The following is a 27,003-nucleotide window of genomic DNA, read 5'->3' as shown; positions in this document are numbered from 1 at the left end:
ACAAATGTATAGGTCTATGACACTCTTTTCGGGACTGAATTACATTTCTGCACAACTGATCTTTCAGTAACGGGCTTCTTCTAAAAGTTATTTGCGCTTTGTCATCTACAAATTTCCTAACTGCCTTGTCTGCTCTTAATATATTCCAATATTTATTCAAGCTATTCCTTAATTCCCATGATTGACTGTGGAAATCAGTGATAAATCTAACTGATTGTTGTGAATCCAAACCTTTCTTAGTATGTGGGATTAGTGCTTCCACTCGATTTGTTGATAAAACCTTTTCACATGCACTTGCTTTCGTTTCCTTAGAATGGCCCCTTTCTAGAAATCTGCTCCTCATAACCTTCATTTCCTCCAAAAAATCTTCCTGTTCACTGCAGTTTCTCTTTGCTCTTAATACCTCTCTGTAAGGTATACTTTCAAATAACTTCTTAGGATGACAACTTCTTGCATGCAATAAACTGTTACTTGCTGTCTTTTTGCGAAACAATAAGGTCACCAATTTAGATCCTCTAAAATCTCAATTTGGGTGGCCTGGATTTGTGCTGTAAACCATAAATTCAGATGGTTATGTTTCAACTCATCTACAAATGTCATAGCCTGCTCTTTGCTTCCCTTCCAGATACAAAATATGTTGTCAATAAAACGTACCCACATGACTACATGTTCCTCAAATTGATGACTATTATATACTACCTGTTCCTCCCACCAGCCCAGGTATAAACCTGCATAACTGGGATCGAAACATGTTCCCATTGCTGTTCCTTGGGTCTGTCTGTAAATCTGATTGTCAAAAATGAAAAAACTATTCGTCAAACACACCTTCATCATATTTATTAAAATTTCTGTGTGCTGCAAATATGACAGTGATCTAGCTCTCAAGAAATGTTGACTAACTTGAATTCCTAACTCATGTGGAATGGACGTATACAAACTTTCGACATCCAGACTTACTAATAAATATTGTTTCTCCCATGTTATGCCTTCAATCCTAGTTAGGAAATTAGTCGTATCTCTAATATATGAAGATAATGACTGTACAAATGGTCGTAAAAAATAGTCCACATATCTAGAAGTGTTTTCAAGGGCACTACCCCTCGAGGAGACTATTGGTCTACCTGGTGGGTTCTTAGAATCCTTATGTAACTTAGGTAATAGATACAAAACAGGTAGTTTCAGAAAATCACATTTAAAAAAAAGATATTCTTCATTAGTGATTAGTGTCTTCTCTTTCCATTCACCCAATCTATCTAAAAAACTACTCAAAGTTTGTGTATAATGATGTCTGGTAGTCACTTCATATTGATCACTTCTCTTCAATTGTTTTAAACCTTCCACTAAATACTTATGTAGAGGCCAGATTACTACGTTGCCCCCTTTATCCGATTGTTTAATAACAATCTCTTTCATATTACTCAATTCCTTGATAGCTTTTAACTGCTCACCACTAAGGTTTCTATGACCCACATTTCTCTTTTTGTCAATTCTCTCGAGTGCCCATACCATTCATTTTTCAAACGATTGTATCGATCCTTGTGCCACCTGTGGACAAAATTTAGATTTAGGTCGAAATTTAACCACTGTATCACACCTCAAATCTGTTCTCAATCCTTCCTTGTTAAGACTATTTTGAGGATCAATACTTCACCCAAAGTCACCCTCAAGTTCTCCCTTTGTACGTAAAACCTTCAAATCACTTATAAGTAAGTTAGATGGTTCCCCATTTTCATGTTCCAATTCAACGGGTGACTTGGTGGCGTACCAATAGCTCAGTTTCAATTTCCTTATAAACTGAAATAAATCAATTCTACTTTGAACATAATCAAAATTTGACGTGGACAAAATGACAAACCCAATGCCAAGACCTCTTCTTGATTTTTCGTGAGAGTTATGTCTGATAGATTGACTACTGTCATATCAAATTTACTGTCCTTGGTGTACTGTATTTTCAGTTTATATTTTTTGAATTTCACACATGTATATAATGGTTTGAGGAAAGTATGCTAAGTTATTTATTGGCAGATTTAGTCTTTTTGTGTATTTGATTTATAGTATTAGTATAGTTGAACAGAGGAATATGTTCAGAATGAATCCATTGAGTAGCAAAAATAAGTAGAAAGAACAATGTCTTAAGATGGCCAACAGTTTACATTGATGAGAGTATACTTAGTGTGGCAATGTAGTCCTTTTACCATTGTTATGGTAGGGGCTTGTTATGGAAGTAGTAGAAATAGGACTACAGTTTTGAGCTATGTTTGTTTAACTCGTGAACAAGGAGCAGGAGCTCCAAAACGCGTAGAGTTTTTTCTGCCAGTATCACCAATAAATCAGCAACTTGCCAAATTAAAAGAGCTTCTGATCGGTGTCTACCTATCCATTATCTAGGACGAGTAGGCGTCGTGTTTTGTTGGTTATAATTGGGGCTCGCCATCCCCTTCAGAAGCCAGCCACAGTGTTGGGTGTCGGTACGGCAACTATTATTTATGTGGATATATATTTTTATATATATATCTATATATATAAAGTTTTCCCATGTGCTCAGCATCCAAAGTAAATTTTTCCTTTTTAGTAATGTCAGTATAAGCATAATCAATCCCAGGCCTCCGACTAATCATTCCCTTATCTATCCTTGCCTTTATTTCTCTTCTTCTATCTTCTGTGCTATCCAAAAATGTCTTCTCTACAGGTGTTAGTAAACATGTTAAACTGTTACGGTGAGCGAATTCAGTGCCAAAAGGTAAAGTAGGCTCTTCGAAATCTCTCATAATAACTATGTTATTATCTTTGGTTATTCTAGTCAAATAACCAATGACAGGTACAAATGAAAATACCATGTCATAATTTGAATAGAAATACTGAATATATTCTTGGTTATAAAAGCGCATTAGTAAGAGACTGCAGCTTATAGCATAAGTGACAGACTACGGTAAGTAGTTCCTTCTTCCATTGAAGTCAGAATCTGTGTACATACATAACAATCTTTCGTGTCCATCACCTCAACATACTCACGCAATAAGGGATAGAAAGCATTGGAAGAAAGCTCTTTCTCTTCATGTAAGTATTTGATATCTAATCTAAACTTGTGTTTAGTTAGTGATGTAATAATTGTATCCAAAGAATTATCAGTCTTTGCAGTATGGTTGCCTCTATTTGTCTCATAAACAATCACTCCTACGAATAACAATAAACACATTAACACTCATTGATGCTAATCCAATACCTAAAATCCTACAACAGCTAATTCTACTGTTTTGGTCATTAAAGTTTCTCATAGTAAAAAAAAAAAAAAGTAAACAATCCAAAACAGAATCCCTCCAATTTCTTTTTTCTTCTTCAATAGTTCATTCACACAGAAAAGTCTGTCTTTGTCAATTCCGGTATAGCAGCTTATCAAGTTCTTTTATATTTGTTTAATTCAGTTATTAATGTCTCTTTTCAGCACGACTTTCAGTTCATTTTCAACTTTTCCTCGCAAAGCATTTCTCATATCTTCACGTGCGAGAATAAACATTTTCAATGTCTCTATCAAAACAATAATTTCAACATTCTTCTGGTTTGTAGTTCCATATGCCCATTCTGGACCAGAATATCGCTTGCTTGCAACTCTTGACCATTATATATGCCCATTCTGGACCAGTATATCGCTTGCTTGCAACTCTTTTTCTTTTTGGTCTTAATGCTTTCTCCTTCTTCTTCTTCACTGCTGTTTTCTCCTTCATTCTACTCTTTTTCCTCCTGAATCGGCCATACTACATTAATTCTTCTACCTTTTGAATTTTGCTCTGGCCACTTTTCTCCTTTCAATGTCTTCTTCGTTAACAACTTTCTAAGGATTGAGGCTTCACTTGACCTTGAACCTTTTTCTTCTGACGTTCCCGCAATTGGTTCAGGAAGAGTATAACACACTTGGGCAGGACTACCCTCAATTTCTTTCCCAATGGGGTCAGTTCTTTGTTCAGTTTGGTAAGTCAAACCACCTGCTGCTGAGGACACCCTCCTCTGAGCAGATCTTCTCCCAGCCCATTGTTTTTTGATCACTCTCATCTGAGGACACCCTCCTCTGATCAGAATTTCTCTCGACCAAAATTTCTCTTTCTTCATGAACCGACTACACTTCTACTCTGTCTGCAGATTGTTCTGTCTCTTCTGGGCCTTGTTCTTTCTCATTTGTGATAGGAGTAGGTACATCTCGATCATTCTCAGGATTCGGCTCTTCACTTTCTTGCTCTTTACTTGTAATTTTGTCAGCTGTTGGTAACCTCAACAGCTCCTCTTCTTGGTCTGTTGGGTTATTCACTTTTCTTGTGTGGCTGGCGTGCACCCAATTCGGTAAACCTGCACACTTCACAGCTGTTGTTGTGAGAATGACTTGGTAAGGCCCCTTACACCGTGGCTGCAGACAAGACTGTCTCATATGCTTCTGTATAATCACCCAATCACCAGCTCTCAAGTTGTAGCCTTGACCTTGTGTTTATTGCACCGTTGTTGCTTCCACCTGATGACAAAAAGACCGAACCACACCAGCCAGGCTTTTGCAATAATCTAGCACCATGTCATCTGTAATATTCACAAGTGCATTTGCAGGTATCACTGGCAATCTCATTGCTCTCATCATTAATATCTCATGAGGGGACAACCCAGTCTTCTAATCATGAGTGCTTCTCATTGACATTAGGACTAGTGGTAGAGCATCTGGACACTTTAAGTTTGTTGACGGACACACCTTTGCCAATCGAGACTTTAAAGTTCCATTCATTTGCTCTACAAGTCCTCATACTTCTGGGCGATAACTACAATGTAGTTTCTACTGAATATTTAATGCTGAAAAAAGTAATTTTATCACTTTGTTATTGAAGTGGATTCCTCTATCTGATTTCAAAGAGACCGGAAAACCAAAACGTAGAATTAGCTCTCTCAAAAGTAACTTAGCTACTGTAAGGCTATCACTCCTTCTTTTTTGATATGCCTCAATACAGTGACTAAAAATGCACACAATCACTAACACTTATTTCAAACCAGCACACACAGGCATCTCAATAAAATCCATTTGTATTCTGCTGAATGGACCTCCTTCCATGCCTATGTGCCCCATGTTGACAACTGTTCCTTTGCCTACATTTATCTGTTGCCAGACAATGCACCTATGGCAAACCAGCACCGTAACTTGTCTAAATTTTGTATTATACTAGAACTGTTTGAAACACCTGATCATTGCATCTCTCCCTATGACAGCCATTTGTGTCAACAGACTGTTTGGTAAAACCACTTTTCCTTCTATTGTCAACCAAATGTCATCTTCTCTTTAAATGCAATTATGTTTTACCCAATCTCTACGCTCTTCTTCTGAAAATTGTTCTGTATAGCTTTCAACTCTTCTAAGGTCCCAACAATTTGCATTGTGAAATTTGTAAACACTTCATAATTTTCAGACATTAATTCCCAATTTCCTTTGAATGAAATACCAATTTAAGCACAAACCTTTGCAACCTGGTCTGAATAAGCATTTCACAAAGTTACATAATCGTGTCCTCTCTAGTGTGCACAGCATTTAACTATGGGATTTTTCTCAGGTTTCTGTACAGCCTGTAGTAATTCATGTATCCTTTCACCATTTCTCACATGTCAGCCTGACGACATTAGAAAACCTCTCTGTGACCAAATTTGCTCAAAATCGTGTACGATACCGAACCCATACTGACTGTCAGTGTAGATCGTTACTTTCATCTGGTCTGATAGTTGGCATGCTCTAGTAAGAGCCACCAATTCTGCAACTTGAGCAGAAATCACTCTTTTAAGCCATGAAGCTTCTAGTATGCCAGTAACTGTGCATACTGCATAGCCTGGTCTCAATGCACCTCTGTTGTCTCTTAGACAGGAACCATAAACAAAGATAATTTGATCATTGTCTTCCAGACAACTGTCTTTAATATCATCTCTTGGTTTTGTGCATAATTCTGTAATTTCTAACAAATCATGCTCAGTACCATCTATTTTGTCAGAATCATCTCATCTGGTAACAATATCGCTATGTTAAGCACTGTGCATCTCTTGATCATCACATTTGGTGCCCCAAGAATCACTGTCTCATAACGTGTCAACCTTTCATTGGTTAGTTATTGTGTCTTTGATCGTGTCAATAGAATTTCTATTGAATGAGGAACCATTACTGTCAGAGGATAACCCATTACAATATTTTCACTTTTAGTTATACTCTGCTCAACTGCTGCAACTGCTCGTAAGCATCCTGGTAAGGCTGCTGCAATGTGTTCCAAAGTAGCTGAAAAATCTGCTACTGTTCGATTGACACCCCCATGTGTCTGTGTCAAGACAGACAAAGAACATCCATCATGCTCATGACAAAACAACAGGAACGTTTTTGTGTAATCAGGCATACCTAAAGTTGGGGCTTGACATAAACTTTCTTTCAACTCAGTAAATCCTCTCATGCATTCTGCATTCATCATTATGGGATCTGAAACAGCCTTATGTGTCAGCCTCTGCAAAGGTTTAGAAATGGCTGAAAAATTTGGAATCCACTGACGACAATATCCCACCATTCCCCAAAACATTCTCAACTCTTTCTGTGAACTTGGTATTTTAATAATTGTCGCTACTCTTTCTCTTGAGATTCTTCTAGATCCTTTTTCAAGCAAATGATCCAAATATTTCACTTCTCACTGACAATACTGCAATTTTGTAGGAGATACCTTATGACCATTGTCTCCCAAAAAGTTCAACAATAGAATTGTATCCTACCTACAACCTTCTTTTGTCTCTGATGCAATTAATAAATCATCAATACATTTCACCAATGTCGATTGGTAAGGCGTTACCAATGACTCCAGGTTCTTTTTCAAGATCTGATTGAAAATTGATGGTGACTCTGAAAACCCTTGAGGAATTCTACTCCAACAATTGACTGGTCAGACATTTGAAACAAAAGAGATATCTACTGTCCTCATTTAGAGGCACAGAAAAAAATGCTTGACACAAGTCAATCACTGTGAACCATTCTGCATCACACGGAATCTGAAACATTATCACATTGCATTTGGCACAACTGGACAACATTTCACCAAAATATCATTTATTTCCCTCAAATCCTGGACAAGACAAATTTTCCGACTTGGCTTTTTCAAACCCATTATTGGTGAATTGCACAGACTACTCATCACTTCCTTCAAAACTCACAGTTCCAAAAATTGTTCTATTAAAGGTCTTATCCCTTCAATTGCCTCATTTCTCATTGGATTTCGTGCTGTTTGAGGAAACACCACATTCCCTTTCACTGCCACCCTGACTCCTTCAACTCCTTTTATTAAACCAATGTATTTTCCTGATAAATCCCAAACTTTTGACTGGGTTCTCTCCTGTAGGTCGACTGGTAGATCTTTTATGTCAAAGGCTGGAAAGAAATTAATTAAGTCAACTGAATTGTGGTCTTCATTTGTCTGCTCATTTTCATCAACCTGGTCATCAAAATTAATCAGAGGAAATTCCCTGGACACCAATTCCTTTTTCGACAGCAGTTGTTGAATCCTCTCCATCACTGTTTGTCTCCCTTTCAATCCCTTTAGTTGAACATGAAATTGAACAAATTATCTTACATAGCAAGTCTCTTCCCAGTAAAGAAACTGGACTAGAATCACAAATGACAAAACTGTGAAAATCTCTAAAATTGCCAACGTTCACAAAAACTGGTTCTGTAAGAGTGTTGATCAAATGTTTATTCGCAACTCCTACTATCTGAACTGTTCTCTCTGAAATCGGTATGTCTGAAATTTCCACAGTTCTTACTGTTGAGCGTGTTGCTCCGTATCAACCAGAAATTTAACTTCATGACCATGTACTTCACCCTTCACATAAGGACCTCTCTGATCCACTTCTAATTATGCTGCCATCAGATGATACTCTTCATCTGAACTATTCAATGGCCATTCATCTTTTATTTCATCCTCACTGTGTAAAGGAAACTGTACAGCTGTTTTTTCATTTTTGTCCTTTTTCTGATTCGTGACCACTTGCAAAAGCATTACCTGTTGTTGATCCATAAGCCTCTGTATCATTTCAACCTGTCTCGGCATGTGCATTTGCTGTCCAGGCACCATCTGCACCTGTGGCTGCATTTGTTGTATTTGTGGCATTTGTACTTGGTGTACCTGTGGTTGTGCATTCTGTACCTGTTGTATTGGTTGTAAAGGCTGGAAACCTTGCAAATTATTCATATTATTCTGGAAATTCTGATTTTGATCCCCCATTCTAGGTCCTCTCATGCTCTGATATGAATTGACACAGTTTGTCTGTTGTACAACACCAATCAATCAATCAGGGATTTGTAAAGCGCACTACTCACCTGTGAGGGTCTCAAGGTGCTAAAGAGAGTAGGGGGAGAGGTGCTGCTACTGCCTGAACTGCCAGGTCTTGAGAAGTTTCCTGAGGGTAAGGAGGTTTTTGGTCTCGCGCAGGTGGGTGGGAAGAGTGTTCCAGGTTTTGGCGACAAGGTGTGTAAATGATCTACCGCCGGTTGTAGTTCTGCAGATGCGTGGGACAGTTGCAAGGGCGAGGTCGGCAGAGCAGAGATGCCAGGTCAGGGTGTAGAAGGAGGAGTCACCTGTTGAAGTATTCTGGTCCAGTGTTGTGCAGTGCTTTGTGAGCGAGGAGTTTGAAGGTGATTCTCTTGTTGAGTGGGAGCCAGTGCAGGTTTTTCAGGTGGTGTGTGATGTGGCAGTGACGGGGGATGTACAGAATGAGGCATGCGGAAGTGATCTGGATGCGTTGCAGCCTCTTCTGGAGTTTGGCCACCACCTTGATTTAACATCGGACACTCTCTTTTCCAATGTCCAATTACCCTGCAATAATGACAAGGTAACACCTTTCAAGTTTTTTGCTCATCTTGCATCACCACTGAACTCAAATCAACATTTCTATTGACCCCCAGAAGCATCATTCCACCTCAATCTCTGCCTCTACCATGACTCTGAAACATACCATTCCCTTGTGGCAGTTGCTGGAAATGTCCCTGTAATCCTGTCTGTGCAGCCTTAATCTGCATCACCATTGCTTTTTCTTTCAACTTTTTCTGTTTCAACTCGATCTCATCACTACAGTAATTTGCATACTGCAATACTTCATCAATCGGTTTTGCTTGCCAGCAGATTAAATGATTCTTAATCATCTGACTAATTTCTGGTTTTAATCTTTCAACAAACTAAACACCAAATGATTCATGCTTTCCCTTTCAATTGTTTCCACACCCCTAAATTGTTTGAATGCTTTCAACAACCTTTCATAATATGCATGAACCTATTCCTTCCCTTCCTGTGCTGTCCTGTCTATGCGCTGCCAATCAACATTTTTCAGCAAAACTCTTGTTTTCAGAAATTCAATAACCTTATAGTAATATTTCATTACTTCTGGAGATGGTGCTCCTATTTTCAAATTTCTTTGCAGCTCACTTGTTGGCCAATCCACACTCCTTTTGCATTTAATGCACAAAACTGCTAGAACAACTATATCAAAAAATGTATTCAGGTCTTCCCACAGACATTTTGCAAGCTTTACCTATCTGTCTGCTGGTACCACTCCACTGGTTTCTCCCTCAACCTTGGGTAATCATTCGTGAAACTTATGATAGCACCTCGGTTCCAAGTTTCATATACAAAATGTCCTACTGGCGTTTCTCTCATTGGTAACAATTTCACTGACACTCCTGCCTATGTCGTGTCATCCTTATTTGGTCTTTCTCTTTTCTTGACCCATCTGTCTTCCCATTTGTCTAATTCTCTCCAAACCTGCACTCTCTCAAGTAATTCCCTAAGGTGTGTTTTCATCCCTACAGACCTCATGTGTATAAAATCTTCCTCATCCATGTTTAATCTGTAACTTCTTTTAAGAGTTTTCATTTTTGATAAAATCAATATCATAGTCTTCTGCTATTTCCTGTAAATGTTGATGCACTTTTTCTGCTCCTCTGGTAATTATTTTACAGAAATATCTTAATTGGGCTTCAGTAAGTTCATTTCCTTCCATTGACAATCTCACCCTTTTTATTATGTCTTCTTCTGTTTTTCTTATCTAAGGTCTTTGAATTTCTTAAATCTTCCAACCACTTTGTATTCTCTTGTGCAGATAAACCTTTCAATGAAATCTCATTGGATTGGGCACCCAAATCTCGCTATTGTGCTGTGCTTGAGCATTGTTGTGGAATCATTAATCTCTCCTCCTGATTACTTAAGATGTGGTCCAGTATTTTCAACAGGAGACAAATCTATTAAAGAATTAGTCTCATTCCGTGTGTGTCCTTGTCTAGGAGTTGATTTTTCCAAAATCCCATTCTGAACTTGGATCAAAGAATTCACTCCACTATTGTTTATGCGTGCATATAATGGAGTCACCAGACCCATTGTGATAGATATCGAAATTGTATCTGGACCAACTAAAGATCCAACCTTTTGTATCTGCCCTGCACTCATGCTCTGCATTTGTTGAATTTGTATCTGAACAGGCTCTCTTTGAATCATACCCAATCCATGTTGACCAGGAGACAACACTAAATTAGTAGTCGTCCTTATGACCTGAGCCCCTGGATGTATTTCAGGAATATTTTTTCCAACTGCTGTCTATTGTTCAGTGAATCATTAAAACTAGTCTGCATCTGTGCTCTTTCATGGTTCAGGGTATCCTGTGATATCTATGATGTGGATGGTGCAGTAGGAATTGTATTACTAATTCCACTCCCACTTGATCTCTAATTTTTCTAATTCGTGTTTGGTGGAGGATACGTCTCTAAAATCTCTGAAACTATTTCATCTTCACCCATCTCATTATCATCATTAAACATGACTCGTTTCAAGTCTTCCAATTTTTCTTCGTTAGTCATTGAAGAACTCTTTATCTTTTTCTTTCCATCTTTTGACTCATCCTCTGTTGTCCTTGCAGGAAATAAGCTGATTCCATTTAGTGTTGCTACTCTCCACCTTTTCTTTTCTAGCCTCCGCTAGCATCTTTTCCAACTCTCCTCATTCTTTTTTCAAATTTCAATGCTTGTTGCTGTCTACCTACCAGCTCCCAAATCGCTAGGGCTTCCTACTGTGCTGGCCTCAATGGAGGTTTTAAACTGTACATTTTCAAACTCATATTCTCCAAAATTATCAAATTAAATGTTCCATTCTCTCGAAAAGCTAAGCAACCTTCTTTCTTTGTAATCTTAACCCAATGTTTCAGCCAAAGACACACTCCTGCTCCTTTCTCCTCAAATACAATATATGCCGGAGTATTTTTTGGCTGGCAAATATCTCCTTCAAGTGCAGGAATATATTAATCACCTCTCAGCGCACTTCTCAAAGCCTTGAAAAATTTCATTTTCAAATTATTTTTTTCCAAAACCTGATGTCCACAACAAAAATAATTATTTATGAACTGAGTTAAACTAAGCAAAAAACAAATATTAAAAAATCTGATAAAAAAGAAAAACCACCAATCAGAAAAAGTGACTACGATCCCACAATTCTCTTCGACCCTCTCACCTTCCTATTGTGTTACTTTATTATTGGACTGATTGACTAATCTGTGCGCTACCCTTCTCACTAATCAACCAATCCCAGCATGGCAGCACTTATGTCACATTAATACACACACCCTTCCCAGCGTGATTGCTGAGACCCTGACAAAGTCTATCGACACAATATTAATTCACGAGCAAAACTTAAAACTACAATAAGAAAACAAAGTTGCCCATTTACTACAGGTAGGGTAATACAATCGCTTGAGGAACCTTCCAAAGTAATCTTCAGCTTCAGCTGACTCTTTTTCACAGTTCCCCCTCAATGCTTCTCAACTGATCATTGGACTATTGTCCTAGTGTACTTAGTACTCACCAAATCTCAGTATAATTTCAATCACACCAATTATCTCACACCCTCGATTTACCAATCACGCCGGATTGGTCTATTAAATGGACAAATTACATCATATACCAAGTGTCTCACTACACTTGTCAATATACTCCGGAGTCCCAGACCTCTCTCCTTAGGTCTGTCATCAACAACCATGTGGATAATTTTTCCTGCATTAAGAGCCACAAAAAACAACCAATCAGAAAAAGTGACTACGATCCCACAATTCTCTTCGACCCTCTCACCTTCCTATTGTGTTACTTTATTACTGGACTGATTGACTAATCTGTGCGCTACCCTTCTCACTAATCAACCAATCCCAGCATGGCAGCACTTATGTCACATTAATACACACACCCTTCCCAGCGTGATTGCTGAGACCCTGACAAAGTCTATAGACACAATATTAATTCACGAGCAAAACTTAAAACTACAATAAGAAAACAAAGTTGCCCATTTACTAGAGGTAGGGTAATACAATCGCTTGAGGAACCTTCCAAAGTAATCTTCAGCTTCAGCTGACTCTTTTTCACAGTTCCCCCTCAATGCTTCTCAACTGATCATTGGACTATTGTCCTAGTGTACTTAGTACTCACCAAATCTCAGTATAATTTCAATCACACCAATTATCTCACACCCTCGATTTACCAATCACGCCGGATTGGTCTACTAAATGGACAAATTACATCATATACCAAGTGTCTCACTACACTTGTCAATATACTCCGGAGTCCCAGACCTCTCTCCTTAGGTCTGTCATCAACAACCATGTGGATAATTTTTCCTGCATTAAGAGCCACACTCAAATGAAGAATGCCGCTTCCCTGCTCTCAAAACTATTGGAGTACGCCCACTCCTTCTGAATTCATATACACCTCAATCATCTGCAAATTAGCTTAAGCCGTGCAAGTGCAAATCACCTCACTCAATTCAAGCAAACACTGCTGGAAACATACCCTTCAACATAGAGGGTCTCCAAGAACTGGGGAAAGTCACTTAAGGCTACTAGCAACTCATCTTATCAAATCCGTATAACATTTCAGAAAAAATCAACAGATCTATTTTTCTTTACAAAGAAGAAAAATCTTACATTAACCTCATTATGACATTATCATTCCATGATGTAACCGTAATCTGCTAACCAAAAACTGCTGCAGCGCCACAAAATCCTAGCTATTCCTTTAAACTGAACAGTGGATTTTGCTCAAAAGGTCAATGGATCGACGCGCCAAATGAAGGAGGGGATTTCACCAATGAGTAATGTGATTATTGGCAGTAACAATATGGCCCTCATTACAACCCTGGCAGTAAAGTCCGCTGACCGCCGTGCTGACAGCCGCCAACATACTGTGTCCGTGGCGGAAATCCGCTACAGGTATTATGACCCACACTTAGAAATCCTCTTCAGTACAGTCACCCACACAAGTCTGCCACACCAAAGGTCAGTGATAAACTGGCGGTACCAAAACCCACACCGTCATGCCAACAGCAATACGCCCACACTATCACGACCCACGAATCAACGCGGCGGTCATTCAACCGCAGTAAACCATTGGCGGTACACACCGCCACGCTCAAAGTACACACACATTTACGAAACACAACCTCATTGGACAATTCAAACTACACACAACTGACACACATACACACACCACACCCACACAATCACACCACTATAAAACACACACCCACATTACCCACAACCCCTTACAACAACATTTTTGGAAGAAGCAGAGAGAGAGAAAAACAAATACAACACCAGCATCCAGAAGCACACAACAACATCACTCATACACCATCCATGCACAAAACACCACACACCCCAACACATCACCCCACACATCACATGAACCATCACCTCACATATCACTCACACCACATCATGGCACCTCCAAGACAACCCAGGTTTTCTGAGGAGGAGCTTGGGGTCATGGTGGAGAAAATCATCCGGGTAGAGCCACAGCTATTCGGATCACAGGTGCAGCAGACATCCATTGCAAGGAAGATGGAGCTATGGCAGAGAATTGTCGACAGGGTCAACGCAGTGGGACAGCATCCAAGAACACAGGATGACATCAGGAAGAGGTGGAAGGACCTACAGGAGAAGGTGCGTTCCATGGTTTCAAGATACCAGATAGTAGTACAGAGGACTGGCGGTGGACCCCCACAACTAACAACATGGGAGGAGCAAGTCTTGGCAATCATGCATCCTGAGGGCCTCGCAGGAGTAGCAGGAGGACTGGACTCGGGTAAGTCATATCTCTACTATTATATTCCCCACCCTACCTGCATGCCATCACAAACCCCTACCCCTGCCCTCACACCCATCACCCCAACACCTCACATATACCCCACTATCACAACCCACACATCCCAATATCAAGCCCTGCATGCAACACCAAAGCATGGACCCCCAACACAGACCTGCATGGACACCCATCACCACAGCATGCCCAGTAGAGAGACTCACCCAGCCCACAAAATCACCACTCACTCAAGGCCAAGCTGACAGGGGAATCACAACTATACAAGGAAACACACCCATGCACAAGATGGCACACACAGATACAATAACCATTAATTTACACCTGAACAGAACCCCTACACAATGTCACCGGACAGGAGGTACCAGCCATATCCAGTCCCCCCACAGAAGAGGCCCACAGTGATGACAGCAGCTCTGCACACCTGGATCAAGATGACCAGGCCAGCCCATCAGGGACCTCTGGACAGTCGGTTCCCCTGCCACAGTCCCAAACCACCACTGAATCTCCCCCTCAGGAAACACCACCACAGCACCCACCCAGCAGGCCAATGCCACTGTCCCCAGGACACGTCAATCAGCAGTGTGTCCACCCATACAGGGAACCCAGGAAACACCACTAACCCAGGACGATCAGGGACCTGGGGTCAGTGGCAGTGGGCACATGGTTCAGGGGACAGAGGCACAGGATAACAGGGAAGCTGGGAGGACTGCTGTGTGACAGGGGGAGGACAGGCCCAGGGAACCCACTCTCCACGAGGCACTCTTAAACATCATGGGAGCGTACCACCATTCCCAGGAGACCATGGGCACGGTACTGGCCAAGTTTCAGGAGACCCAGCGGCTGCAGGGGGAACAGTACCTGGGGATCAGGGATGACTTAAAGTCCATTAACACCACCCTGGTCACCATTGCAGGGGTGCTGGCAGACATGGCCGTCACCATGAGGGAGACAGTGGCATACCACTGGGCCCCTGACACCAGCCCGAATGATGAACAGCCTTTCACGTCCACCGGCACTAGTGGACCGTAGGTCCCGCCACAGGACCAACAGGCCACCAACACCCCACCCCCTGAAGAAGGAGAACCACCCAGCAAACGGTCTTTGCTATCCAGGCAGAAGCCAGAGAACATTGCAAAGATCCCTGCCAGGAAATAGGACTCTCCTGATTGTCACCCTTCTGTCCCACTCTGTCACCCTGTCCACCTTGAACTGCCATTGCTCCACTTCCCATGCCCACTTGGACAATGCACACAGGTGCATCACAGGATACAAATAGACTAGACTTTATCCTGGACATTCCTCCACCACCACCCAGCCCAATACACATCCCCCCCTACTTATCAGCACTGAAATAAACACCTTTGAATCACAAAACAATCTGGAGTCAGTCTGTACTTTCACAAATGTATTATTACAACTTCTTTGACAAATATCAATGTTAATGTTCATTTGCACATACCAATGTATGACAGTTGTTGGGCAGCAGTAAGCATAGCAGAAGGCAGAATGAGGCACCCAGATCTGTGAAAAGGAAAGCCAAAGTGAACTGTCAGGGTCCATAAACAGAGGTTAAAAGGCTGACTTATACAATGTCCTACAGTAGTCAGAAATGAGATGAGCAGGGCCAGTCTCTTACCTGTGTCTCACTGGAAGTACTGCATGAGGATGTTGTTTTGGTTGTCAATATCTTCTTCCTCGGCCTCCTCTTCCTCACTGTCCACAGGCTCCACAGCTGACACAAGACCATCATCAGGCCCATCCTCCTGCAGAAAAGGCACCTGGCATCGCAAAGCCAGGTTGTGCAACATACAGCATGCCACGATTTTCTGGCACACCTTCGTGGTGAGTAGTATAGGGAGCCACCTGTTAGATGGAGGCACCGAAATCTGGCCTTCAGGAGGCCGAAAGTCTGCTCAATAATTCGCCTAGTTTGCCCATGTGCCTCATTTTAGTGTTCCTCTGCCCCTGTCCTGGCATTCCTCACTGAGGTCAGTAGCCATGAGAGGCTGGGGTAACCAGAGTCACCTGCAAATGTCAGTGGATATCTGTTAGACACACACCAACCCTTAGGGACTACCCCATACCCAGACACCTATTCATACTTTGTGGGGACCTTGGGCTCACCTGTTAGCCACACCCGGTGCCTCTGGAGTTGGCCCATCACATAAGGGATACTGCTACTCCTCAAAATGTAAGCGTCATGCACAGAGCCAGGATACTTGGCATTCTCATGAGAGATGTACTGGTTTGCCAAACACACCATCTGCACATTCCTTGAATGGTAGCTTTTTTGATTTCTGGACACCTGTACATTCCTGAGGAGGGGACAAATGCCACATGTGTACCATCAATGGCACCAATGATGTTGGGGATATGTCCCAGGGCATAGAAGTCAGCTTTCACTGTGGCCAAATCCTCCACCTTGGGGGAAATGATGTAACTGCGCATGTGTTTCAGCAGGGCAGATAACACTCTGGTCAACACGTTAGAGAACATTGTCTGAGACATCCCTGATGCCATGGCCACTGTTGTTTGAAAGGAACCACTTGCCAGGACCTGCACCAGAGGGGGGATACCTGTGGGATGGGGGATAGCTAACATCAGGTCTGGCTCCAATTGGGCACACAGTTCTTGGATTGTGGCACTATCAAGTCTGTAGGTGATAATGATGTGTCTGTCTTCCATTGTTGACACGTCCACCAGGGGTCTGTACACAGGAGGGTAACGCAATCTCATCGTCTGCCCCAGCGGAAAATGGTGAGCAGAGGGTCATGTACCACATAGGTTGCACAAGTGTTTTTGCAGTAATGTGAGTAAATCCTTGTGTGGCGTTGTCTGTCCGTATTTCTGCCCAAATGTGCTGTGACGCATTTAGGTGCTATGCCATGTGCCACCCTGAAATGGTGGCTGCCTGACCTGAAGGGAGGGATAAGGGGAAATGTGGTAACTGCGCTGGCATTGTGCAGCATCACAGTAGGCAGTTGAAGACCGCCGCGCAATTCAGCATTGGTTATCATTGGGCCCTATGGGTTCTAGGAGCCAATGCCGATGTACGCTGGCGGTGATGGTACGCACCGCCGTGGACATGACCACCATTTTTTATCTGTTCACTCACTTGATACCTGACCTTCAACAGGAGAGGAGTTACACAGCAAGTGCTGCTGTGACCTGTGTCTGGAAGTGACAATGGCTTGAGTGTCTGGGCAAAGGGCCCATGCCTTCACTTCTGATGAGTTGGAGAGACTAGTGGATGGGGTCCTCCCCCAGTACACGCTACTCTACGGTCCTTCAGACAAACAGATGAGTACACTGTGAGCATGATGTGTGGGACAGGAATGTATGGAGTGGTGTGGATGGAAGGTACATGTGGGGTTGGGGGCTGATGCCTGCATGAGAGGATGGTGAGTGTATGTGTGTCAGGGCATGGGTGGGAAGTGGTGGGCAATGAGTATGACGAACCGGACAGGGGAGTAATTTCCTATCATCCTATACCTTTCATCTAGGTCAGCGCCCACCAGAAGAAGGGTATTTGGCGTGCTATCACCAAGGAAGTGTGGACCCTGGTGGTCTATCATAGACGGAGCACCCACTGCCACAAGAGATGGGAGGGCCTGCGCCACTGGAGCAAGAAGACGGTGGAGGCCCAGCTGGAGATGGCCTCCCAACATGGAGGGGTGCCCGTCGCACCATGACCCCCCTAATGTTCCGGATTCTGGCGGTGGCATATCCAGAGTTGGATGGGCGCTTGAGAGCATCACAACAGCCACAAGGGGGTAAGTACAGTCTCATTCGGCTGACTCTGCGTGCTTTACGAGGTGTCTGGGTGGGGGATGTGGGCTGTGGGTTCCCCTAGGCCGGGGCAAGCTTGGTAGGGTAGGTCCCTTGTTAGGCAGGCTCTGTGGCACTCCAACCCCAATAGTGGCAGGTGCCACCTACAACTAGTCAGCCTCCTGTGGGTTCCAGGTGTGCAGCAAATGGGATTAGGCATGGTCCCCCATGGGCAGGTATTTTTCCTACTAACTGCTAATGCATGGCCTAGTGCATAGGGCTGCTCCCTGTGTGTTGTGCCCACCAACGGTAGTGGTGTTGCTGGCATTGACCATGTGTCTCCTCTGTCTGTCCACCCATCTTGTTTTGTCACCCTGTCCTTGTGTGCATTAGCATTATCTGCCGGAGGAGCAGAGGCACCGAAGATGGAGGGAGCTACATCCCACATGGCCCAGGAGGGGACACCAGCGACAGCGACTCCTCCTCTGATGGGAGCTCCCTTGCGGTGGTAGGCACCTCTGTGCCCACCGCAACAGGTACAGCCGCCACCCCCCCTACCAGCACTGACCTCACAGCAGCCCCTCAGCATGATTCCTGTGCCTGCTCACCCAGGAGGGTGGGCATCTCCTTCGTCCCAGGCACCTCAGGCCCTGCCCCAGTCAGCCTGCTGCCCTCTGTGAGGAGGCTATTGACCTCCTGAGATCCCTCACTGTTGTGCAGTCAACCATTTGTAATGCCATCCGGGGTGTCGAGATGCATTTGCAACAAACAAATGCATACCTGGAGGGCATTCATTCTGGTGTGGCGGCCCAACAGAGAGCATTTCAGGCTCTGGCCTCAGCACTGATGGCAGCCATTGTCCCTGTGTCCAGCCTCCCCCCTCCAACTTCCACTACCCAGACCCAATCCCCTCTACCTCAGCCTATCCCAAGCACACCATCAGACCAGCATGCACACACATCAACACACAAAAGTGGCTCAGGCAAACATAAGCACCACGCATCCCAATGGCACTCACACAAGCATCATACCCATGCAGACACACCAACATCCACTGCCTCCACTGTGTCCCCCTCCTCCACGTCCTCCACCTCCCTCCTAGTCTTGTCTCCACTCACATTTGCATGCACTACATCCTCAGCCACTACCTCCATCACCAGAATGCCCATCACTACACACCGCTCACGTGCAATCACCACCCCCACTACCATTCACATGTCCCCCATGTCCTCTCCCAGTGTGTCTGTGAGCCCTCCTCCTAAAGTACACAAATGCCAGCACACACCCACTCAACAGCCATCCACCTCACAACAGCCACCAGCCCATGCACCTTCACCCAAACTCAGCAGATGTACACCTCCTACAACCACTACCTCTTCCTCCACTCCCAAACCCCCTCTGTCTTCCTGTCCCAGTGTGTCTAAAAACTTTTATTGGCTAACATTGACCTCTTCTCTGCACCTCCCCCCCATCCTTCCCCTAAGGCCAGGATGTCTAGAGCCCAGACCAGCACCTCAGCCACCAAATCGTCGTCCACTGTGGTCCCTGCAAGTCTGGGAGGATCGAAGGGGGCACCCATTAGGACTGCTAGTGTGCCACCTACTGAAGCTAAGGACCACCCGATTCCTCCACCTACCAAGGTAAAGAAGGGGCCAGCATGCAGAAGGGAAAAGCTGCACCACCCACACAGCAAGGCCTCATCCAGAACCAAAGAGGACAGTGCCAAGGTCCCAGCAGTGACTACCAAGGTGGGGAAGGGACACAAAAGCAAAGGAAAGTCATCTCAGGGCACGGAGCCTCATGGTGAAGGACTGGTGACCCCCATTTGTCCTGACAGGCCAGCAACCTGTACCACGATGAGCACCGCTTCAACGACCGCCACCTGCACCACCACCTGCACTGCCATCTGCACCGCCACCTGCACGACAGCTGCCACAACTACAGTCACCACCATCATCCCCAGTGGGAAGCCGTCCGAGCCTGTGGGAGACGGCCTGGTGTCTCCCTCCACTACTACAGACACCTGCACCATTGGCAGCACCCCCTGCATCTCCGCCACAGCCACCGCTGCAGCTACCGCCGCAGCCATCGCCACCTGCCCCGCCACGTGCCCAGCCAGTGCCACTACAGCGGACATCAACAGCATCCCCTGTGGGCAGCCGTCCGAGGCTGCAGGAGACGTCCTGGACCCTACACACACTACGTGAGGCACCACCAACAGCACTGGCACTACCAGCAGTTTGCAACCTAAGTCACAGCAAGGTGGAGTGTTGTTCTGCCTCCATGGAGTATCATGCTACCTGTTCCATGAAAATCTTGTGCCTCAGACACCCAGGTGAGGGAATGGGAACTGCCACACCCCAGGTGCAGCATCACTGGGCACCAAGCCCCCTCCAGAACCAGTGGAGTAAAGCATCCACTAACCCAGTCCTTGGCAGGATGAAGCACTCTGGGCACCAAGCCCCCTCAGAACCAGTGGAGAAAAGCATCCACTAACTCAGTCCTTGGCAGGATGAAGCACTCTGGGCACCAAGCCCCCTCCAGAACGAGTGGAGAAAAGAATCTACTAACCCAGTCCTTGGCAGGATGAAGCACTCTGGGCACCAAGCCCCCTCCAGAAGGAGTGGAACATGTCACCGACTTGAGAGACTGTGGCTTTGCACTCCCCAGGACCAAGCAGTGGGAAAACCACCCACTTGAGAGACTGTGGCCCTGTACTCCCCAGGAGCAAGCAGTGGGCAAACCACCCACTTGAGAGACTTGATAGACTGTGGCTTTATACTCCCCAGGAGCAAGCAGTGGGCAAACCACCCCTTGAGAGACTTTGGCTTTGCACTCCCCAGGACCAAGCAATGGGCAAACCACCCACTTGAGAGTCTGTGGCTTTGCACTCCCCAGGACCAAGCAGTGGGCAAACGTCCCACTTGAGAGACAGTGGCTTTGCCCTCCCAGGACCAAGCAGTGGGCAAACCACCCACTTGGGAGACTGTGGCTTTGCACTCCCCAGGACCAGACAGTGGGCATGGAGCCCCCTCAAGGAGCTGTGGCATTGTCCCATCATCCGGTTGAGGTTCCCCCCCACCCCCTGAGGTGCCTGTTTTTCTATCGACCTGATGCCCCTGCAGTGTTCTCTCCGTTTTGAGGCAGGTTTCATGTGTGGGCTTTGCCCATGCTTTTTGGGACCACTGGTCCACAGACATTTCATGGGACAGTGTACAGACTTGTGTAAATATTTGTATATACTGATTATTTACTTTTCTCTTGGGCTTTCTGATTGTTCGGATATTACGCTAGTTAAACTCATTCCATTTGGTCCTTGCGTTCTTCCAGGGGGTGACAGGGTGTATCTGTGATGTGATTGGATATGTGTGTGTGTGTTGTTGTGGGTGGGGGTGTTGCATTTGTGTGTCACTCTCTTTTCCCTCCTCCTCTCCCCTGTGTGCTAGGTGCAGTACTCACTGTGGTCGTCGCCGCCGCCGTCCTTCGTCCTCCTAGTAGATGAGAAGATACACCAACATTGGTAACACCTGTAGTTTGGGATCCATGGTGTCCTGGGTCCTAGTTGGGTGTTCGAGAGGTGAGTGGTTTCCCTTCCAAAGACTGTTTCCCCCATGCTTTTGATGTCATTGGCACTGCCCCGGAAACGCTGGTGGATTGGTGATTTGTAATAGTGTGGGCGGGATTGGTGTTCCGCCTGGCTGTTGGCAGTTACTGCTGCGATGTTTGTGTCTTACGCCGTGGCAGTCGGTGTGTTAAAGTGGCTGTCTGTGTTGGTGGTTTCCGCCGTGGTCGTAATTCAATTTTTTTGACCGCCGGCCTGTTAGCAGTATTACCGCCGCTTTATCACGACTGCCACGGTTGTAATGAGGGCCTATGTTTTGTACTCTGAACCTCAAACAATAACCACACCAGTTTATTAAGAAGAATTATGAATTTATTTCCCTAGATTAACAATGCTAATGTCACAAAAATAACTCTCAAACACAAGTGATAAGCATATAGAATTAATAGTGGCTGATTAGAACGTCTTATATATCTGAGTTTAATCAAAACAATCAAGCAAATAATCTCCAGTATCAATACACTAATTAATAACACCAGAATTGGTAATAACGGTAAAGTATACTTTAGTGCAACCAATCAAAGAGTGTCAATATGGATTTTGAGCATTTGAAAGTTAATTCCCTCCCTAACCACAAATTAGCATTAACATTTTGGATTTCATGTAAAAGAATTTAGAAACATAAATTTGGAAAAACACACTAACTCGGATTATTAAAAGGAAAAAACATTATTGTTATTGTGCAGCATTTAAACTATATGTTGCAGTTAGTACCTGCAAAGCAAAAGAGACACATATAACAATGTGATTTCATACATTACCAATAGAACAACAACATGCAGTTTACTTCAGCAAAGGGACATCATCAGGTAAGTCTTCAGAGATTTGTGCCTATTGACAGCTAAACACACATTGCTAATATAACTCGAACCATCAAGAACTGTGAACTAAGAATCTCAGCATCCCTCTCTAGAGTCTGCCTGTAGGAAATCCTACCCAAGTTGTTATACTAATCTTCAAAAAGTTTATGTTTGGTCAGTACTTGGGGTGATTTACGATTCAACCAAAAGTTGCTGTAGTTGATAACCTAATATACAATGACATCAACATCAACTAGGACCTATTCATAACAGTAACTTTTCCTCTTCTGTCTTGTCAGTGACTCCATTGTTCCATCTCGTCTAAACTTCCCTTCTCAGGAAGAAACTTCTCAACTCAAAATATTAACTTCCATCCTCAAGGAGAAAACCACGTATTAATGACAATTTCAAACAATAGAACATTCTACTAATGTAAGAACTTTAATAAACTTGACCTTGTAAGACATAGTGCAGCAACCCACTAGGGGGAACTGTGTACACAACTATTAACACATACCTTTATGTCAGCATTGAACCATGATAAATAACCACGACTTTAGTTAGAATTTTGCTTAGCCAAAGAACAGAAATGAATTATGGCAACCATTTTCTAATGTCACCCATTTTCTTATGTTAATTCACTATATGATTAGTACATTGAAATTATTAATAAAACGTATTAGAAAATTCACACTGTCACAGTACCTAGGTACCATATATTAGGGACTTTTAAGGGGGTCCAGTATGCCAATTTGGAGTGTAATGTGGAGTCACTAGACTATAGTGACAAGTTTAGAATCAGAGAGAGCATGAGCACTGGAGTTCTGATTAGCGAGACTCCAGTTACAATTTAGAAAATAGTGCAAGTGAACTGGCAAGTATGCCACAAACCATGAGCACTGTGGTCCTGACTAGCAGGATCCCAGTGACACAGTTAAAACACACTGACAATCAGGCAGAAATTGGGGTTAACATGCCAAGAAAGATGGTACTTTCCTACAACAATAAGGGATAACTGGACCTGGTATAAGGTGTAAGTACCTTAGGTACCCACTACAAACTTTGCCAGCCTCCTACACTAATCAATACTGGTGTGTTATTCACCCTGTGTCTTAGAAACTAACCAGTAACCCAGTGCAAAATCCATTCCTGAGTCCTAAAAAGTAATCAGTAATTCAAAACCTAAACCTGCACCCTAAAATCTTACCATTAACTCTGTGCAACACCCATTGCTGTACTCTTAAAACAAATCCTTAACCAAATAGAATATCTATGCCTTCACTCTACTAATCAGTCACCTGGCGCAAAGCCTATCCCTGCACCCTAAAAATGCATTAGTAACCTTGTTCATTACCCACCCATGAGCCCTAAAAAAGTATCTGTAACCTGATGCAATGCCCTTCCCTCCTCCCTAAAAACTAATCAGTAACCTAAAACAACACACACATTGGTGCCCTACAAACCAATCAGTAACCCTTGTAACACCCACATTGGCGACATAAACATTCTTCAGTAACATAGTGCAACAGGTTTTCCCTTAAAAGTAAATAGTTATCTGCTAAAACACCCATCACTACACCCTAAAAACTAAACAGTAAGCCTGTACAGCAGCCACACCAGTGTCCTAAAAACTAATCAGTAACCTGGTGCAACGCCCATTACTTCACCCTAAAACCTAACCAGTAACCCAATGCAGCACCCATTACTGCACTCTAAAACGTCATCAGTAACCCAGTGAAACATTCTTACAGCACCCTAAAACCTAATGAGTAACCCTGTGCTGAACCTTTCCCTGTGCCCTAAAAGATAATCAGTAATCCGGTGCAATACCAATGCTTGTGCCCTAAAATCTAATCAGTAAGGACTTGTACCATCTTCAGGTACACTCTCAGTAAGTACAAGTTGGGTTGTGAAACACTTTCCTGTCTCAAACCCCGGTTCCTGCAGCAGATGTTGCAACTTTGCGTGTAATTCATGTGCATACCCTATGCACTAAAACAACTAAAGCCCAGTGAGGACATTGGAAGAATGTCACAAGAGCACTCGAAGCACAAATCACCATGGCACCAGGAGAAGCCAGATGAAGGGGAGAGGTGCTAGATCATGCTGATATGTCCTAATTGCGGCAGAGCACAGATGGCCTCTCCATAGATAAGTTCAGGACTGTAGTAGACACCTTTATGTCACTGAATATAAGGAAGTGCAAGGAGATACCTGCTCTAGTGTCAATCTATATAGGACTTAGCAAGCAGTATAATGTGTGTTTAAACTAGAAATACACCCACATAAAGCTCAATACTTCTTTGGAAGTCCTAGAAGTTTAATGGCAATATTGGGATATCAATTAGATGGAGTAGCGCTATTGAAGAGCCATCCTCTGGAACTGAGAAACCAAATTCGAGATGGATGCTATGGATTTGTGAGGGATCACTAATTTTTTAACTGTTCTCAACCCACATGCTTTGCAAGATATTTGGTGAAATATCAGGAGTATCCTGATTGGGCTGATAAGTCCTTGAATTGCGATGTGCAGATGAGATTGAGGACCTACATGTGTTGACAGTTCTTTCATACCAGACATTCTTTACTGTCCGGGCTTGGTTTCTTAGCTCCAAGGAGGTGACTTAAGTACTGGGACGGATATAATACAACGTCAGCCAAGAGTTGAGATAGTTGCATCCTAGGCAAAAGCTGAAATGGGACTCTTTTGAGATGACCATGAGAACTCATGTTCTTTGGTTTCCATTGTACATCCCACACTTCAAATTAATTCTTGCAGTCTTATTGCAGTATAGTATATCTAAATAGGATGATGAAATAACTTTAATAGATCTGATGTGCTTGTGAACGAAAATGTGTGTGGACAGTATTGATTTTATGTATTAAGGAAGCATCTCTTTGAATTTACTAGTCCACAATAGTGATATATTAACACAACGTACAACTAACAAGCATATTTTTATGGGAAAAGATGCTGCCTCAGAATCTCAGCTGGTGCTCCATGGATATATATTTTTAAACTAGACATGTTCTCAAATAGAGATGAATATTAGTTAAGGTTTCTAGCATGAAAACTCAGTTACTTGAACACTGAAGAGGGAGCCTGGGAATTGCTACATGATTTGGTGGACAGATCTGTTGAAATAAACCCAGTGACTATTGGACAATAGGTGACAATTATAAATGTTGAATGCAGCCACATAAAGAATAATAGGTCTAATTAAACATATTGCTAAACAAATGTCTGTATATTTAAACAACAAACAAACACATACAGTTCAACCAAATAAACCATAGTGATCTGGAGCTAGATCAGTCTCACATTTAAATGTATCCACAAGGACCTCTGTGACAGGTTAATGCCATAATGAAAACTATCAACACACAGAGACCTATGTGTTACAGTTGCAAAACAAAAGTAGAAAGGGGTTAGGTTGAGCAGGAAGTTGTTCAATACTGATTCTCATTCACTACCTTACTCGCCCCTCCTCTATGAGGCACATCATCACCCTTGATTGATATCCCTGCAGTAGAAGATAGACTATTTATTGTCTATTCATCTAATATGTATATTTTGCACAATGGTCATGTTAGCACATTTGCGGGTTTTCATTTGAGTTTTTTTTGTTTACCCAGAGAATTAGATGTGAGTGAAAAGAAACACACTTGCTTATTACAAGCAGATGGAGGTTGAAACATTTAGCTTTTTAAAGTGTGTCTCCATAAATTCTTATTGGTTGTCTCCTTTTTCTGTTAGAGCAAAGACTAAGGGCCATATTTATACTTTTTTAGCGCCGCATTTGCGTCTTTTTTTTATGCAAAAGCGGCGCTAACTTACAAAATACAATTGTATTTTGTAAGCATCAAAAAGTGGCGCAAATGCGGCGCTAAAAAAGTATAAATATGAGCCTAAGTCCCTCATTCTGAGTCTGGCGGTGTCAAGACGGCGAGACTCGCAGTGGCAGTTGGACAGCCGCCAAAGTAGCGGTCCACCCACCACATTACTACCATGGTGGAGCCGTCACAGTCGGACTGCCGACATCGCCAGGTTGCCACTAATGGAAAGCCTGGTGGACTCGGTGGTCTAAATCTGCACGGCCCTGGGGATTACGAGTCCCCTTTCCACCAGCATTTGCATGGAGGTAGTCCTGCCATGCAAAGGCTGGTGGAACGAGGGTGCTGCTGCCCCATCGGGCCCCTGCACTGCCTATGCACTTGAGATGGGCAGTGCAGGGGCCCCCATGGACAGCCCCGTCATGCTAAGCGAGATGGGTTCTGCTGCACCTGCCGCACCGCCACATTGCTTCCAGCTCGATTGCTAGCCGGCGTCAATTTGAGGGCCTGTTCACCTCAGGGCCAGCAGGCGGGAGGGCCTGTGTTGGACTCCTAATAGGGTGGGCAGTGTTCAGACCGCAATGGCGGTCTGCCTGCAGGTTGAGTTTGGCAAACTCAGAATGAGGGCCAAAGTATGGAAGGAGAAAATATTAGAAACCTACAGGGCATGTACATTTCTCTTGTATGTAGTGCCAAGGTTTCCTTTCAGTTTGTCTGTCACTGGTAAACCTGCTTTGTGATTAAAGGAAAGGAGGGAGAAAGAGGCTCATACACAACCATTTAACGTACAGGGGTATGAGGGTCATTCTGACCCT

This window comes from Pleurodeles waltl, chromosome 8, assembly GCF_031143425.1.
Source record: "Pleurodeles waltl isolate 20211129_DDA chromosome 8, aPleWal1.hap1.20221129, whole genome shotgun sequence".
In the NCBI taxonomy this organism is placed as follows: Eukaryota; Metazoa; Chordata; class Amphibia; order Caudata; family Salamandridae; genus Pleurodeles; species Pleurodeles waltl.
Note: the sequence above shows the minus strand (reverse complement) of the source record.